The sequence below is a fragment of the Thermobia domestica genome, chromosome 16 (genome assembly GCF_964235325.1).
Source record: "Thermobia domestica chromosome 16, izTheDome1.hap1.1, whole genome shotgun sequence".
Classification (NCBI taxonomy): Eukaryota; Metazoa; Arthropoda; class Insecta; order Zygentoma; family Lepismatidae; genus Thermobia; species Thermobia domestica.
The window spans coordinates 30,700,218-30,719,558 of NC_137469.1; positions in this window are offsets into that span (position 1 = coordinate 30,700,218).

A 19,341-nucleotide genomic window follows, 5' to 3' on the forward strand; every position below is an offset into this window, starting at 1 on the left:
GTTGTAACGTAAGGTTATGGGTTTCTTTAAAAGAAAGATAATATAAACGTGTTATATTCTACTATAGAACATCAAAATTCATTTGTAACAAAACACTGTACGAAATGATGTAGGGATCGTTAAGTACGTGGTATTGTGAACAGCACATATCAATTTTATTTTTACATTGTACATAAATGCACTGCTGAATCAAAGTATTTTGTTACGACGGAAAAAAATATTGGAGATAATCGGAACTCCGTTCAATTGCAGTAATTAAAGAGAGTTTGTACGTAGTTTTAACATTTACACTCAGCTCCTGTTATTGTAAACATAGGGACCATGCTGTTTCCAGTGGTGTAACGTACAAGGTGGGAAATTTGAACCATTATAGGTTAAAACATATTTATTTGCATATTGTACAGTCGAAAACAAGCTTTGAAAGCAATTGGTAAGATCTTGGATAGGTTCCTTCGTATGTTTTCACTGTTCAGCAGAATGCAGTTTGCCGTATTTTGAAAACGTACGATTGACGAAAAAGAGTAGGTTTGTATTTCTGATTCAAGTTAGTGAAACATTCGTTGAAGCTGTGGCCCGAATAGGCTGGTATAATTATTTTGTTTACATAATATTTTGAAAACATAAAACAAGTATTAAAATGAACACAATGCGCCATTTAATTGTCTAAGAAATAAACATTCTGTCAGTGATAAGCTAAAAATTCCTCGATTTGAATTGTATTAATCATAAATTCTTTGATAGAACTATTTACAGTGTGTTTTGACAGTTTTTGAGGCATATAAAGTTTGAAGATTGAATAAGATCTTCGAGGAGAGGAGAGTACTACTTTTGTTTCCGACTGTACAAGATGATGTAATAATTGAAAGTAGAATAAAGTGTTGAGTTTGAAAACATAAATGGAGGCAGCTTAAGTAAGTTCGAAACCTAGCTTCAGTTTAATGTATACGCTAAGCTAAAAATGAAAAATAATAAAAATCATTGATTTCACAGTATTATATACCTGTGTATGTATATAGGAAATTCTAAAACACGAGAAATTTCAAAGTAGTTTTCTATTTCGTTTTCCACTCGACTAACTAGGTACACTTTTATTTTATTTATTTGTTTTAGAAATGTTACAAGTATGTAGAAATGAAATGGAAGCTTTGATTAAGAACTAGAAAAAAACTATTTCGTTGAAAAAGTTTTGAAAGTAATTAAGACTTTTGATGATAATGAGTGTTGTGACTGAATTGGCAGCTGTGTTAACTTGGTTGTAAATTTCATTTTGGGGGTGTGATTATGACAACTGTTGAGTATGTGCTTTCTGAGAAAGTTTTATTCTCTGTGTAAAACCAGTGCATTTTTCTTTTTGTAGTGCTATGAACTTTTTTTTAAAGGAAAAATAAAATATTAATATAATGAAATCTACTCTTGTATACGAGGGTAGATTGCTTTCTTGTGTGAATTTGAAAAAGAAAGAGAAGAAAAACTAGAGAGTTGTGAGACACAGGGAAAATAAATATGCATTCCTCATGTATATGTTGTTTATTATATTCAGTAGAATTCAAGTCAGTTAACTTTACAATAATAATTGATCTGAATTCTATTGTGTATTCTTGTAGTTCGCTTTGGCAATGTTTTAACCCTCCCCCTTCCCCTCCCTCACCCATTGAACAAATGTGTATGTCTATATTTTTTTTATGTTTACAGTCGAAAAATAAACTAAGTGCCAGATCGATTGCTGTGTTTTATTATTTTCGTTTCATATTTTGCATGTATAAAATTTTAGAAATATTTAGCCGAGTATTGTCTCCAGAACTCCAGCAACTTGGGATGAGAACGCCCAGCACGTTTCGTGTGTGTTTGTGCTTACGTGTCTCCAAGGGAAAGCATCTCGTGATTTTTGCTGCTAATTGTGCTCTTTTGTATCTGTTCTATGTCAATGTTGAGTTGATTTTGAGTTTAACGTCCCTTTCAACAGCGAGGCTATATGAGACGGGACCTACTGATTAACGTGGAATCCGAATCACATAAGCTCCCGCCGGGAAACGAATCCGGGTCTCCAATGCCAAAGGCGCATATGCTAACCGCTTAGCCACGAAGGAGCTCTGTTCTATGTCAAACAGGGTCCTGGAACGGACTAAGTTCGTATTCCAATGTATCACTGTATTTTGCAAGATTTGACAAACTGATAAAGAATGGTTTAACAACATACAAAGAATGAAACACAATGGTAAGAATCCTTCAAACGAAGATTTCTTTGCTGTGGTTTTGCCGTTTTTCAACGATTTTTAAAACGAAAAATTGAGGTTTCGTAATGTTAGATAGATATACTAAATTACATGATCATTGTGAAAACGTAAGTAAATTAAACAAAAGCTTTATAATTACCTTTTGTTGGCTTAATTCTTGAATTATATTTCGTCCATTTTCGGTTAAACATCGACAGGAGTTCAGGTTAATTTTGCAGGTAAGTGCGTTTTCTGCATCTTTCTCTAAATATGAAAAGTGGAGCAGAATTGTTAATTAATATTATTAGTACTACTATAAGAAAATAAGATGAAATTATTAACTGCTACACTGGTTGTAACTTACTAGAGTGTGTCAGTGTTAACTGACGGAGCTGATGAATGGAGGTGTGCATTTCCTCTGGCATAAATATTTAATTACAAAAGAAAATGTTTATGCAAATTTCCCAGTGAGGATACTTTCCTGGAGCATAATATGTACGGTGTATATGTTCACATTAACATTAGAAACGCGAAGAGCTATATTTTGAATGAAAACCTGCTTTCACTGTACTGTAGTAAATAAGGTAACTTATGTACCAAAATATTGCAAGACTTTGACTCGCCTTTGTATACAATAATGTCCCGATGTTTTCTTTACATTTACTGTAAATGGAAATTTTTGGGCTTTAAACCTGCTAAACTTCGGGATAGTATTTCAACAGACAAGGGCCTATGTTTAAAATGGATTAGTAGTATTCCTTATTGATGGTATTGAAAATATTATAATAGAGACAGTGACGTACACAGAGAGGTTGGAGAGTTTTAACCCCCTTGAGCAACATACGATTATGGAAAATACACGTTCAGTATATTAAGATATACGAGGGCAATTAAAAAAAAAACGCCATTTGGTTATCAATGACTTACACCAAGGTATCACTGTATCTTGCAAGATTTGGTAAAATGATAATGGTTCAACAACATATACAATGAAACACAATGGTTTAGCATCCCTCAAAAGAATAACGCTTTGGTTCTGTCGTTTTTTTAGTCATTTTTAAAACGAAAAATTGAGGTTTCGTATTGTTAGGTACATATACTTGTTGCATGATCATCGTGAAAACGAAATTTAACAAAAGCTTTATAATTACCTTTTGTTGCGTTGATGCTTTAATTGGTCTTATATTTCGTCCATTTTCGGTCAAACATCGTCAGGAGTTCAGGGTATTTTTGTAGGTAACTGCATTTTCTACAATCTCCGTCTTTAAGTATGAACATACTAATTTAATGTTTGTAAATAAATATAATTCTTTTGTCACTTCAAAGCAAAAGGTCAGCAGGTAGGTACTAAGAAACAAAACCTGGCCAATTTGTTACAACTGAACAGTGATAATTGCATTTATAACTGTCAGTTAAATCTGCAATACAATATCAAACATTTGTAACTAGTAGTTCCGTTAAACACTCACCAATGCATCTTCGGGCCTATGAAGAAAGATAATGTAATTGATAATTATAAATAATGCTACATTAGGGTTGCCAGATTTTCTAAACGAAAAATCGGGGCACCAATCTCAGGCTATATATAGGTTCAGGGTTCCTATTCATTTGGTCAGAATCAATTAATTACTAGTATTTTCCAGGCTACTAATCACAATTTTCCAGTTCATTCTATACATAGTTAACACACTGAAGCCCCACAAGGGATGTATAAAGAATGTGAAAAGGTAACGTAAGAAGAGCTCTCTGGCATCCCTTATTCCGAATCCCGGTTTGTTGTGTTTAACAGATCCTAAATATTGCGCCAATCACGACATACCTTCCTATTTATGATTGAACATATACGTTTTTCTCTGTTGCGTCATTACCTGAGGCAGAAATATTAGCCTAAAAGGAATACTAATTTAGCATTTAGCAAGAAAAAATACCACGTTAATATATACTTATACATACTTGATGGTCATTTCTTCCTCGTTTTGTCAATGACCCCGAATATTTCTCCTGAAAAGAACACTTGCGCTTGGACATGATGGAAATACTTTATGGATCAGACACCAGCAATGTCAAACAATAACATTGACTTCACTCTACACCGATAAAGAAATTCAATTCACTTCACTTCACTTGCAAAGATATGTATTCACTGGACTGGATAAAACGATTGATTGTAAAATTGTACCTCAGAAGACGGCAGACAGAGCGAAATAGTTTAAATGCGGTTAACATGCAGTGACTGAGCCGATTGAAGTATAAAATAACTAATTGTTAAAGTCCATCACCGGAAAAAAGACGTTCTTTCCTATTGAAAATGATACATTCAAGAAATCATTGCCATAACATGAACCCTCTCGAATATTTTTGAAATATTTTTTACCCCTCTGGAAGCTAAACGACCCATAGGACAAAAGAATGGATGTGATTTTCAACTTGCTGTTTGTTTCGTAAAATTAATCGGCTACAGAAATCTTCCGTTTTTAGGTGAGACATCCAGTTCTTGCAGGTTGAATTTTTTTCAATCTGAAGAACGAGAACCGAGACAAACAGGTATCCCGAAAGCCTTTTCCGGGACAGTTAATTCTTGCATTGAAAACCGGGACATCTGGCAACCCTATGCTACATTATCATTGAATTGTAACACTATGGGCAGATTTTGTTTCTTATTAGCTTTTTACCTGTTTCTTTGAAGAGAATATGAAATATTTATTTACAGAGATTAAGTTAGTACGTTTATATTTAAAAGAAAATGGAAATTAAAGAGAGATGTAGAAAGCGCACTTAACCTGCAGAAATAAGCTGAATCCCTCACGATGTGCACAGGAAACTTCATAGACAAAATAGAGAACTGAATAAGAATTAAAGTAAGAAATGATGATAAAAGGTTTTGATTTCATTATATCGCCTTTTTATTTCAAGAGTTTTCGAGAGCGAAATACGTACATCAGTCACCGTAAACTGCAGGCTGATCTTAGTGTCTTATTGAGGGCATGTGTTAGTACTTAAACAAGGTGAGCATAGTTAAGTATGATCACATTATTTGTCTGCAATCGTTGCTGGTTTAGTGGCTGCAACAGAGACTAACCAAGCAGTGTATCATTTAAAAATAATCTTTCTTTGAAAGTGACACACATCAGATAGATATTTTAATAACACCAAATTAATACTTACAACAGATATATCTTTCACTTCCTTTGCCTGTCTTTACTAATTCCACATGAAAAACTAAATAGCTTACAGCATTGATCCATTACATAACTTCACAAAATATTGGGAGGACGAGTCTCCCCCGCCAGAGACCCCCGTGGTTTGGTCACTTTTCAACTATTTATAAGAGACCAGATCACTATGAGCCCTGAGAGTGACATAACTCAAAATTTCTAACTTTTCCGGAGAAACGTTTAAAAGTTTCGAAACGAAGTGAAAAAACTTGGCGCAAGAACGACACAAGTGATCTCTAGCGTACAGTTTTGGAAACACAAAGTGAAATTTTTACCAGAGATATACATCAAGATTAGCTTTCATTTTCTGCTCATAAATCAATAAGGGCGATTTTTGAGTTAGGCTATGTCACTCTTGAAATAAACAGGTGATATGTACAGGTTGCGTAAAAATGAAATCTTAATATTCCATTACATTTTGGAAATTTTCAGAGAGAAAACAACCGGTGAATCTGCAGAGAATCTCTTAAAGAAATAAAGGAATCGTATCTGTAATTCAATTGTACCATGATTTCCTGCTGTCAATGTAATTGGTGACTTCTTTCTACCTAAAATTGTCACTGTTATCTTGACTCATTACCAGAATATATATATATATATATATATATATATATATATATATATATATATATATATATATATATATATATATATATATATATATATATATATATATATATATATACATCTCTGACATAATCCCCAACGGAATTAATATCTATACTAAAAATCTATAAAGTGGAAAGAAATTTATTACAACTGATATAAAAGATCTGGTTTCAAGGTCAATAATAAATACTTTTGAACTGCAAGTTTTTTGCACAACTATTTTGCCTGAGAAATTTTGGGCTTAAGTAACACTTTAATTTTACTGAAGAAATAACAGTACTTTCCACCTTTCATTTCCCATTGTAACACGAGAAAGTTTGCAAATACCAAGGATGTTATAAATAGAGAATCTGCCCATATGTATCTTCATCCTATTAAATCGATGAAGCCAAAAAAACAACAGAGCATCGACATGTCTGATTTGCTACTCTCGTTTCCGACATCATCTGATTGGCTACTTTCGTTTCCGCCATGTTTGTTGGCTCAAAAAAAATGCGATCCTATTGGGCGGAGTGGGCAGAGTAGGGGTGGCGAAACTGTGACGTATGGCTTCAATATTTTATTGTTAGGGCAAATCCTCTATTTATAAGATCCTTGGTAAATACAGTATTTTGTAAATAAAGAAACTTGAAAAAAAATCAGGAAGCGAAGGTGTCATTCCAGAGAAAATGAAATGAAATCTTGTCCCACGACTATACCTGTTAGGCAAAAGGAGACGATGATTAAAGCAAGTGAATAGTGATGTGTGGGAGGAAACGAATACCCCGAGAAAACCCACAGAAACGATGTATATGGTTTACCACAAACTAACTTGGCCGGGAATCAAACCAGGGACCCAACGCACCAGAGGTAAGCGCTCTATCACTGAGATTCGAGGGAAAAATAAAGCAGTTCGGTGGACAGGCATTTTAGTTCCAACGAATTGTTTGTAGAGCTATTAAACAAATGTTCAACGACAAAGTGTTTTAGTGAAAAGTCCAGGATTGTCAGCTGTTACATTTAAAAATTACATGTTATGGCTATGGCTGTTTTTTTTTTTTTTTTTATTAAATGTAATCTTAATATCCCAGATAGCAAAAGTGACTTGCAACAAACTTGCAGCAGATTTGCAATTCAAGTCTGGCAAACTTGCAGCAGACTTGTGATGCAAGTCTGCAAGTTTAATGCAAACTTCCTAGTTGACGCTCTTCCAACTTGCAGCACGCCTGCAGTGGAAGTGTATGGTAAGTTTGCAAAGCAAGTTTCTGCAAGTGGTTTACTTGCAGAGCAAGACTACTGCAAGTTTCCGCTTGCACTGCAAGTGCACAGCTAGTCGGCAGCAAATTAGTGCAGGTTTGACGCAAGTCTCTGCAGGCATATCACGTGCACTGCAAGTGCACAACAATTTGGCAGCAAGTTTGTGTAGATTGAAAGCAAGTCTCTGCAAGGATACCACTTGCACTGCAAGTCCCTAGCAAGTCGACAGATAGTTTGTAATAAGTCTTCTGCAAATATATACTTGATTGCAAGGCTACAGAGAGTCTTCATCAAGTGAGTGTAGTAAGTCTTCTGCAGATATATACTTGCATTGCAAGTCTACATTTTTTTACGCATATAAAGACATATTCTGCTGTAGAAATTAATTAATTTTGTATGCCTTTTACAAACCGAACATTTACTGTATACGAATATACACACAGTATATTTTTCTCAACAACTTTGTCAAACAATACACGTTTAAAATATAAATTATCTCTACATACTGGTTAATGATTCACTTGTTTTAATGCTTCACACACTTCGCACCTACTACAAATGGCGACCTGGCGTGATTTATACGATTAGACTTTTGTGCTACCTGTTGGTGGAAACTAGAACTGACACACTTACTACAAAGTTGCAGCAAGCCTCCGAGGCAAGTAAAATCTAGTAAGTGAAAATCAAATTACGACATTTGCGGGTAACTCTTTGAAAAAGCCTGCAGCAGGTGTACAGTGCACGGAAAGTCTAGCAGGTTAAAATCAAATATAGTGAAAGACTTGCTGCAAGCCAACATGCTATTAGGGATGTTACAAAGTAATCAGAACATACCAGTTCAATCACAGTAACTTAACTCCTGTTATATCTTATTTTAATTGGGTATTCTTCCTTATATAATTGTCCTGATATTCTCTGCATATATCGTTTAATCAATGTCCTTACGACTTATATTCTTAATAAATCTTTTTTTTTCTTAGTATCTTCGGTATATCTTGTTTTTCCTACAGTCCCACAGACTATATACTGTATAACGGCTGCAGTGGTATATGATTTCGTTCGTGACATTTCCTGTCACTACTCTCCTCCCTTGCGGTTAGTGTACACGCCTTTGGCGTGGGAGACTCGAGTTCGATTCCCGGCGGGAGCTCATGTGGTTCGAATTCCACGTTAATCAGTAGGTTCCGTCTCATATAGCCTCGCTGCTGAAAGGGACTTTAAACTCAAAATCAACTTAACTCTCCTCCCTTTACAGTTTTCAAAACACACAACGAATCTTACCTTACGATTATTAAGGAAATCTTTGTTTTTTTTGTTTTTTTGTTTTAATCTTCTGAATGGTTTCCCAATTGATTCATAAACCTGAGTTCTAAGCTGCTCATGTTCTTTGTAGCATTTCGTGCATTCAATATTCTTCTGAACGCCATTTCAGGTAGAGTTATTATCAAGAACTGATATATCTGAGCTAAACTTTCTCCTACCCAAACAGCACAATGCACATATAGTACCCGTCTAGTACATGTACAATTGCTCGGATGCAATATGTGCATCATTTGTATAAATGCACGCCTGTACATGTGATGCACATAAGCGTTACAGATCCTATTCAATATCTTCACGCGCGCAGTACGTGTGCAATACAAACGTCCTGCACAAGTGATTTACATCTACCGCCAGGGGTGTAGCCAAGGGGGGGGGCATCGAGGCCAGGCCCCCCAAATGGTTTCCTGCCCCCCCCAAATGACCAGCTTTTAAAACATCATAGTAAAATTATCTCGCTTCGTTCATTTAAAAGTAACAAATTTTATTGACAATTAATAATTTACGGTAAAATAGTATGGAGAAATATTGTGTTTCTATACCGATCGAAAAACAGTATAGTATCTCTTCCTTATACCAATCGAAAAATAGGATACTTTTTTGTGACAGCAGATTACACAATTTACTGCGATTTATATTTGACAGTTTGAAGACACTACAAATACAGCCATAAAACAAAGTTACTAAACTGATTTCTAAGTACAGTATATTTTTATATGCTTTAACAAGTGTTTTAAAAGACATAGAGGATGGAAAATTTGGTGAGAAACAATGTTTTTATTCAATTTGAATTTCATTCGCTCTCTCTTTTATTTCTACTCAGTGTAATAAAATAATTATCATTGCTACCCATTATAGGTAAAATTCTGGAAAAAATAATGTTCAATCGGGTTATGGATTTCATTAATAAACATTCTATTATATCCAACACACAACATGGCTTCTTGAAAGGTAAATCTACTGAGACAGCAATTTTTCATTTTCTAGAAAACTGCAGAAAGTTACTGGATGAGAAAAAATTATCTATTGGAATATTTTTAGATCTAACAAAAGCCTTCGATTTAGTAAATCATCATATATTGCTAGAAAAACTTAGTTGCTATGGTATTAGAGGCTTAGCTAATAAATGGTTGAATCATACCTTAAAGATCGGAAACAAGTAACTGAAATCACAGGAATAGTTAAAAATAAAATTCAAAAATGTGTGTCAAGTGAAGAAATTATTAATCGTGGAGTACCACAAGGATCAATTCTAGGACCACTTCTCTTTCTTCTTTATATAAATGATCTTTCTGAAAGTATTAATAGTTCATGTGTGACTTTATATGCAGATGATACAAACATAATAGTTAGTGGGAAAGATGAATGCGAATTAGCTTCAAACTGCCAAACGGCAATGAACCAACTTTCCAGTTGGATGAATAAAAATTACCTAATCATTGATGTAAATAAAACATGTGTCTTAAATTTTAACAATGGTAAAAGTAATCAAGCCAATGCAATAAAAAAATAAATAATAAAACAGTTAAATATGTAGAAACAGCTACCTTTCTCGGAGTTAAAATATCTAATAATTTCAACTGGGAACCACATATAGAACATGTAAGAAGTAAGCTAAGCAAACTATGCTATGCAATTAGATGTGTAAGAGATAAGATTAATGTAAAAACGGCTAAGTGTATATATTACTCAAATTTTCATTCTACAATAAAATATGGCTTGTTGTTCTGGGGAAATGCACCTAAAAGTATTGCTATCTTTAGGCTACACAAGAAAGTAGTAAGAATACTTGCAGGAGTAAAATGGAACTCTTCTTGCAGAAATATTTTTAAGGAACTTGGAATAATGACTCTTCCCTCAATATATTTGTTCGAAATATTAATGTATTTGAAAAAAACATAGTAGTGAATTTATTGTTAACAAAGACATTCACAGTTATAACACAAGAAGTAAAGACGACATTCACTTGCATGCACATAGGACAAATATATACAATAAATCAGTTACGCACAAAGGTACTCTATTATACAATCTACTTCCATCATGTATAAAAAATCAGGTCTCTGTCAATAACTTTAGATCCAAACTTAAAAGGTACTTGATAGAACATTGCTTTTACTCGGTTGAAGAATATGTAGAAAATAATTCGTATACGTAAAATTAAATATATAGTAAGTAAATTAGTGAAACCATAAGAATCTATATGTAATAATAGTATGTATGTTTATGTATACTGGTATATATATAAATGACATGTCCAATTTCGTTGTATGACGATGAACGGATGCAATAAATTATGATTATGATTGTTTTTTTAGTCACGAATAATAAATAAGTATTTTTGTCAGGAAACCGTAAAGAAATTAAGTGAAATTTCAAAGAAAATCAATCTTGTGTAGATAGGTTCTCTATACAAGGTCTTAAATTTAAATATAAAGGTAAGCAATAAAAGTTCTGTCGCTTTTTCACTCACCACCTTCGAACATCGATATGTCACACAACCTGGAAGATCAAAAATAGTCCCCATCAGCATCGACGACCTTCTGAAAACGTTATGGAAGACCATGGAATCCATCGCGGTAGAACTTGGTGGCCCGTGAAACGAAGAAGGTATCAGGTGCATTTTGGACTTTTACTAGGAATTTGAACTGGCATCCTCTAAGGTGATTGTCCAAAGAATGGAACAGGTGATAATCGGACGGTGCAATATCCGGGGAATATAGTGGTTGCAATATTGTTTCCCATCCAAGGCGGAGAATGGTGTTCTGAGTCATCCTAGCCACGTGGGACTTAGTGTTATCCCGTAAACGAGGACCCATTTGTAATTCAGAAGTGATGGCTCCAGAATTTTGAGTTTTTCTTGAGCACAGCTCAACTGCTGACACTACACAGTTGCATTGATACTCTGACCAGCTGGTAGCAGTTCCCGATGCACGATGCACCAAACACACGGAAGGACCTTCTTCTGGTACAGTGCTGGTTTCAGCTGTTTTGAAAGTGGTTCATGGGATGCTAACCAATGATGACGGCGCCGTGGAGCTTCGTATAGGACCCACTTTTTATCACATGTCAACGCCTTGTCCAGAAATGGCTCCGAAACAGTAAATAAACACAGGCGACTGCCGCGTTGCCTTCTGGCCCGGAGTCAAAACATGTGAGACTCATCGACCCAACTTGTAGTGCTCACCAAGTTGATGGATGTGCTGCCAAATGGTTCTTCCACACACTGAATTGTAGTCCCAGTTCCTCTTTGTACATGTGTTGGTCTTCTGGTACGTGGTGTTTTCGGGTGTTTCGTCATCGTCCTTAAACTTGTTAAACCATCGCTGCACTGTCCGCGTCGTCATGACACCTTCACCAAAGGCCTGGCATATTTTCTGTCCAGCTACAGCGGCGTTTGACCTCCATTTGAACTCGTTCAGCATACATGCTCTTATGACGCTCTGTGGATGTCCCATGTTCCCTCTGTCATTATGTAAGTTCACTGTGTATCTGAATTGTCACAACCAGGTAGTATGTTGGACATACCCATACCAACAACTGACGTTCGCCTTATCTCCATCCGCATTCAACTCACGGTCTGAGGTCCAATTGAACAAAGACTAAGCTTTCCCTATTTGCGTTGATATGCCAACAAATAATAATCATATGAGTCGATCTTAAACTACTTTATCTTTTCATCAAAATTCGTCAGTAAATATTTCCCATATAGATCGACCATATCTAATTTATCTGTATTGATTAATTACATCAAGTTTTTCTTCTTTTTTAAAAAAAATATATGAGAACTTTTTTATAAATATAAATTTCTACTGTGAAGTGATTGGAAACAGACATGCACTTCAACCTCAGGAGTATGCTCCCCATTATTGACGAGCGTTGTGAATATTCTCAAAAGTTTAATACTTCAGAAAAAGTGAAAGCAAGACTCGTTTATAATGTACTGGAGGAAATTCACAGCACCAATAAGTTTTCTGAACTAGACCTCCACGAAAAGGGACAGAATTTTCTTGGTTACTTTTATAGTTATGCACAAAAGTATAGCGTTTGGTCCCAGGCAGTAGTTCTTGATTAAGCATAATAAAAACTATCTTAAATATAATTTATGGTAATAATAATAATATAAGAAGAAGAAGAAGCTAAAATGGTGTTTTTAGTTTTTCAGAAGGAAACCAAAATTTTCCTTTCAGTCCTCAAAAACACTAGCAGCAACACATTTTTTTGGCTTTGTAGCTGGCCCCCTCTCAAAAAGGACGGGCCCCTCCTACACAAACCTGCTGGCTACACCCCTGCCTACCGCACAGTTGATTTACAAGTAGCACGTATTCGATTTACATGTAGTGCACTGGTGACTTACACGTAGGACACAGGTGATTTCCTCGTAGTGCAGGTGATGTAAAAGCATATTCGAATTGCAACGAAAAAAGTATATATTTGGTGCCTTACGCAATAACACCACCTAGACACCAAATACATCACCTTTCAAGTATATCAGAAGTAACTAATAATTGTCAGTGAGAATTTTACTTTTGGAGTTTATTATTTACAATGAGCAAAGCTTTAGGTAGTATATTTGATGTTTTCCAGGTAACAAATAACGCAACATGTTCTGCTGTAATCGGTCACGAAAATAATTTTGTAAACCTACGAACTGTCTGACAATAGTTACCTCAGTACAGTGCTGCGGCCTGTTGATCTTATATCCTAGCTCAGCGGACGTTACAAAGTTTTTACAGTCATTCAGCTGTGATTCGTCAAAAAAGTCTCTATAACACCGCCTGGAGGAAAAAGGACAACTTTCAATTAAAAATACTATAGCCATATTGCATGTTTTAAATACTATTTGATTTGATTTATTGCGTTCAATTGAGCATACAAAGTACACAAATTTGTACATATGATATAGAACATTTCATTTTGTAACAATACATTGGTTAAATACATCTCTTGACAGAGTTAATAAACACATACAAACAAACTATAAGCATACATATATAAAAACTAAAAATTTTACTATGAAAGAAGGAGAAAAGAAAGATTTATTATTTAATCTAATGGTTAAAATTTATCTACATACCAAGTTTTACTGCCTTCAGAAATAATAAAGGATTATTCGCCTTTATACTCATCTACAGAATAATAAGATTTACAAATTAGCATATTTTTAACCTCTCTGAAAAACTTTATATCATCTTTTATGTATTTCAATTCTATTGGTAATTTATTATATAGTACCGCACCTCTATAAAATGTAGTTTCACTAGGAGAATGAAAGTAAAAGTATACACTTGCACGGTATTATGGACGTGTCATACACATGTGCAGTAGCCTATTTAAATGTGCTTCATCCACGCAAATGCACATTTGCACATGTACGACTTAATCACGGGTTATGTATACTCACGCAACGGCAAATATCGTATGGCACCATTTTTTTTCTATGAAAGAGTAATACATACAAAACCTTTACCACGGTGTCCACATTCTGGAAAATAAGTGCAAGTCAAGGAAACACAGTGTTGGGTAAGTTACTTGTAAAAATGTAACGCGTTACTAACGCGTTACTTGCCTCAAAAAATTAACTGTTACTTTACTTCGAAAGTAACGCGTTACTAATGCGTTACTTTTAGGTCCGAAATTTTGAATATGTGAAAAAAATCTTATTACTTCAGTTTTCCCGCTATTATTATTATTATTATTATTATTATTATTATTATTATTATTATTATTATTATTATTATTATTATTATTATTGCACGTTCTGGATCGATTTATGTAAATGCAAGGACAAATTTTTACTTGACAGCTATATGAACATTTTAATGTAATGTAACATTGACTAAAATGCCATACTGCGTTACTCGCAGGGATGGGCACGAGTGAGTTCGAGCAAGTTTTCTTTGACACTCGATTCGACTAGAAACAAACATCTTTGAGTTCGACCCGAGAACTCGGCTTCAAATATTTCCTCCAACTCGACTCGAATTCGGGTCGAGTTGAGCCAAATCTGGTGTATAGTTTCAGTACTCTCTTCAAGTATCTTACATAGACAATATAATTATTGTCAATGGTACTACTATTACTACAACTTATTATATTATTATTATTATTATTATTATTATTATTATTATTATTATTATTATTATTATTATTATTATTATTATTATTATAACAACAATGTGTATAAACATGAAAGATAGGCGGTTTATATCTGAATACTAAAAAAGTAGTTGATTGTCAACCTTGGTAGTCGTGAAGTCTAGGAGTCAAGGATATGTTAACGAGCTTCTGAATTTGGATTGAGGGTCTAGGTTGAGTATTCGGGCTCGAGCCAAACATTATTAAAAGTTATAGGGTACTAGCCAAATATCTTCAAAACTGCTCGGCCCGGGTTTAGAATTGTCAACGACTCGAGCAGCTCGGCTCACAGCTCATTCACTATCGACCCAAACCGAGAAGTGAGCCGAGCCAACAGCTTACCCAACAGAGTCGGCTAGAGCCCTTCGCTCAGTTGAGTCGAACCAAACAGATGGCTCACCCCAACCAAGCCAGCTCGAGCCAATGGTTCACCCCAAGCTAGCCGGCTTGAGCTATCAGCTCAGTTAAGCCGAGCCGAGCTAAGCTTGTTATAAAAGTAGTCTCGCTATCGAGACGCGACGAGATGCGAGCAGTGTCCCCTCTCATGAGTAACAATAAAAGTATTCCATATTACTGCTTAGCTTACATTTCTCATGGTTTTCGCTTTCCAGTGTAATCAGGCCATGATTTCAAAACGTGTTAAAACGAGCGAGCCATTTATTAAACTCGACTCGACTCGAAACTCGACGCGAAAAACATGAAATCAGCTCGGAACTTGACTCGAGAATATTACTTTTGATCGACTCGAAACTCGACTTGGATTCGAGTCGAGTTTTAGCTTGACTCGCTCTCATACCTATGCGTTAGAAAAAATGGTTGCTTATTATTATTCTGCTAAACTAATTATACAATAATAACAATGTTGCTATGTAAAATTAAAAATACATAATATAAGGAAACATTATACTACAACTGACAAAATGGGAACACATGAACTGGGGGTGAATCAAAACTTGCCAAAAACTCTAAAATCGATACTTGCTTTTTAAAGCTAGTTGTTCCAAACTCGGGACTTTAGGATATGCAGACTGATCTAAAAGAACTCTAATATTACATACCATCAACATTACATCAATAAAGTAGGCCTGCTCATCAGAAAACAGTTTATTCATATTAACCCCTTAATGTATGTCGTTAATTATGGCACCCTAGTTGTTGATAAATATTTCTCGACGGGGCACCACTTTACTTTTAAATTCTGTTCACCACCATCTTCAGCTTTTAAGAAAAAGTATTCTTTCAAATGTTCGAACGATAAAATATCTTCGTTCTCCATCTTTATAAAAACAACACCAATCAAAGTAAAATAGACTACCAGTACCATTGCACTCGTAGTTCACTCACTGAATGTATTGACTTGGAGCTGTCAAAATCTAAGACAAAATCTTCCAGGTGCTTGCAATCAGTACACGTGGTTTCCCTGAGGCTGTCCTCATCTTCCAAAAACAGCAAGTGGCACTATATTTTGTTATAGAAATAAACAAATCAAATTGTATCTATGAATGTATTTGCAAGCCTACCAACGTAAAGTTCGTAAGGCGAAACGGGAAAATGCACATCGAGATTTCCCGTTCAGCCTTACATTAAGATGAAAAGTGATAACAGGTTTTACATGCAAATTTCATTGCTAGAAGTCATAAGGCGAAACGGAAAAAGGCGAACACTGCAGGAATCGTCGGTCACTGACATCGTTCATGCTCCATTGTTCCATTCTGAGAAATTCACTTACAGGAAAGAAACATTTGTTTCCGAAAAAAATATACATATATTGTAGTTACTCATTCGAAATGTAACGCGAAAAAAGTAACGCAAACTAGGTACGTTACTTAAAAATTTGTAACGCGTTACAGTTACTTTGCAAAAATGTAACGCGTTACTAAGAAACGTTACTTAACAAGTAACGCGTTACTTAAAAAGTAACGCGTTACTTGCGTTACGTTACTTCCCAACACTGGGGAAACATCAGGGAAGTAAAAATGTATCAAGTGAAGTCAGGGAAATGGCAGATTGGTCAGGGAAAGTCAGGAGAAAATCGATTTAGGTCCATTGTTCAATTATTGAATTTATGAAATAGGGTTGATTCTTTACTGTTACTGGATGCAAAATGTGGTGTTCCCAATGATGATATTGAGGGAGTCAGTGTTCTCTGATATAGTCGTTGAAACTAATTTTCTGCGAAAAACACATCTAACTACATCCTGGCATATTTGCTCAAAAGGGTAGACGCTGTTCTAGAAGAATTGCATGGTGCCAAGAGGATATCTGGACAAGTGGCTGAGAACGCGAAGAAATAGTATCTCCAGCTCACAGTGAAATCTCTCACTGAAGAATTTAAGGAACACTCGAATGAATTCATAGCCAATGATAGAGGTGGTATTGGACTTGAGTTTTTTTTTACTTAGTCTTAGGAAATGGGAAGAACTTCGTTGACTTATGGTCTGTTTTGAAGCCGTATTTTATCTTCTTTCACGGAAACGCATTTTTTGGAAGTTGTTTTACAATAAATAAAATTCTCATTGTTGACAACTTACAAGAAGAATCTCTGGTGACTCAACGGATCATATATGATTCTGTGATGAGAATAGGTGGATCATCATGATTAATATTTACAAGAGGTATGATAAATTCAGTAAGAAGTTCAATGAGACAATATCAGGTGTATTTGGAAAAGAAAAGAGAAATAAATGCTGGAGACGAGAAGAGGAGAGAGAAACGGAAGATTCAGCAACAACTAAAGGAGCTGGAGGAAGAAAAGAAAATTAACCTGCGAAGACAAGGACATTCAGATCAATGAGAAGAAAACTATGCGAGAAAATATGAAAACAAATTTCTAAATTTGTTGCATTTAACAACTGCACCAGCAAAAGTATGTGTTACATAATGTGTATGTGTTCTTTTTTTTAATAATCAGTAAAATCATATATGAACTGTTTATTGCTATAGGCAATATTATAATGCTGTGTAATTGGTATTATAATGTGTATTTTTTTTTCATATCTTAAGTACTCTGTATACTGCACACTTTCGTTTGTAACTTTACATTTGTGTAATATGTAGGACTAATCAATAATGGCCTAATGGACATATTTGTAAATTTACATTCCTTTGGAAAGAAAATTGAAAAAAGAAAGAAACAGAAGCGGAAGAGAACAAGGCCAACTATGGGGAGTGTGGAGGCTGGGATTTCTTTCTTTTTTCTATATTTTTAAGTTATTCAGGGGTCAGGGAAATGTGCAACTTTTGTCATTGAAAGTCAGGGAAAAGTCAGAGATCTTTTCTCCAAATTGTATGGACACCCTGTTTACATTTCCAAATGAAATTATATAAATTAGGGCACTTCAAAAAAGTGGGGGGGTAGGCAACTGAATCCTCTTGCTCCTCCTAATCGCCGCCCATGGTTGGTAGAACATATTCTAATAAGGTAGTGGATCTATCGTCGCAAGTAGTTTCATGTTTCAAACTGAGAAAATAAAAATATAAAAGTACCAAACGACTAATAGAAAAGCCGTCAGGATCTGTCAATTGACTGGTGATGGGTGGTAAGAAAAGTAGGATGGTACAACCCGTAGTAGAATTCTGTGCTCATATGTTTAATCTATGATATATGTCCAATTGTTCAACATAATCAGGATTTTTTGTTATAGTATATTCTAATACTAAGTGTGTTAGTAAGTGACAATGGAAACAGCCATAAGTGACAGAATATAAACATGACTAATTTATTAAATACAAAATGATATAATCATAAACAGGTGTGAAATCTGGAAACAATAGTAAAAAAGAGAAGCAGGAAATAAACATTCTAGTGTTTAACTATTCATTGATATTTCGGTAAAAGCAGTGGAACATCTCTTTAAGTTATTTAGCAAAAGATAGATCTCCTAACACGACACTGTCATGTAACAGTTCAGTGAAAATCTATTACGTCAGAAATTTGCATATTTCCTGTATTCTGCTGCTACTAAATAAGTACCTAAACTCTACTGTAATTATGAAAACGCATAATTTTCTATTACTGCTTTATTCGTGTAATTCTGTGGGAAAGTACATTATTCGTAAACGTTAACTATCATGTTCTCAGTTTACTCTTATATCTAATAGAAACTCAAATAAATATACAAGCATAATTTAAAGTTATAAATTTTTAAAAAATCAGTCACGCGTTAATATTTATTAATTTCTGTATTTAAAGTAAAGTATACAATCTTTTCATTTTAAGTTTTACAATAAATCGTTGTCGTTTACTAGGGTTGCAGCCTAATTACACAGACTTTTACAAATAAAGAAATACAGTCACAAAACATTTTTAACTAAAAAAAAAATTAATGGTATGTAAAACTACCGAATCAGATAAATATAGTTGGCTAATTTCCCGTACAGCTTAAATATTAAAAGAATTCAATTAGAAGAGAGCCAGGTCAACAATACGGAAGGAGGAAACTTGCAGACGGACTTGAGGTTCTCGTTCTCTTATAAAAGATGTTTGTTTTCCATTATCTTCTCACTGAAATATTAAATTATACACCTTATAATTTAAAATTTTCGAAAGGACCTATGATAAGTGGCCCTGATGGACAAGCAGAAATGATTGTAAAATTCGAAAAACAACA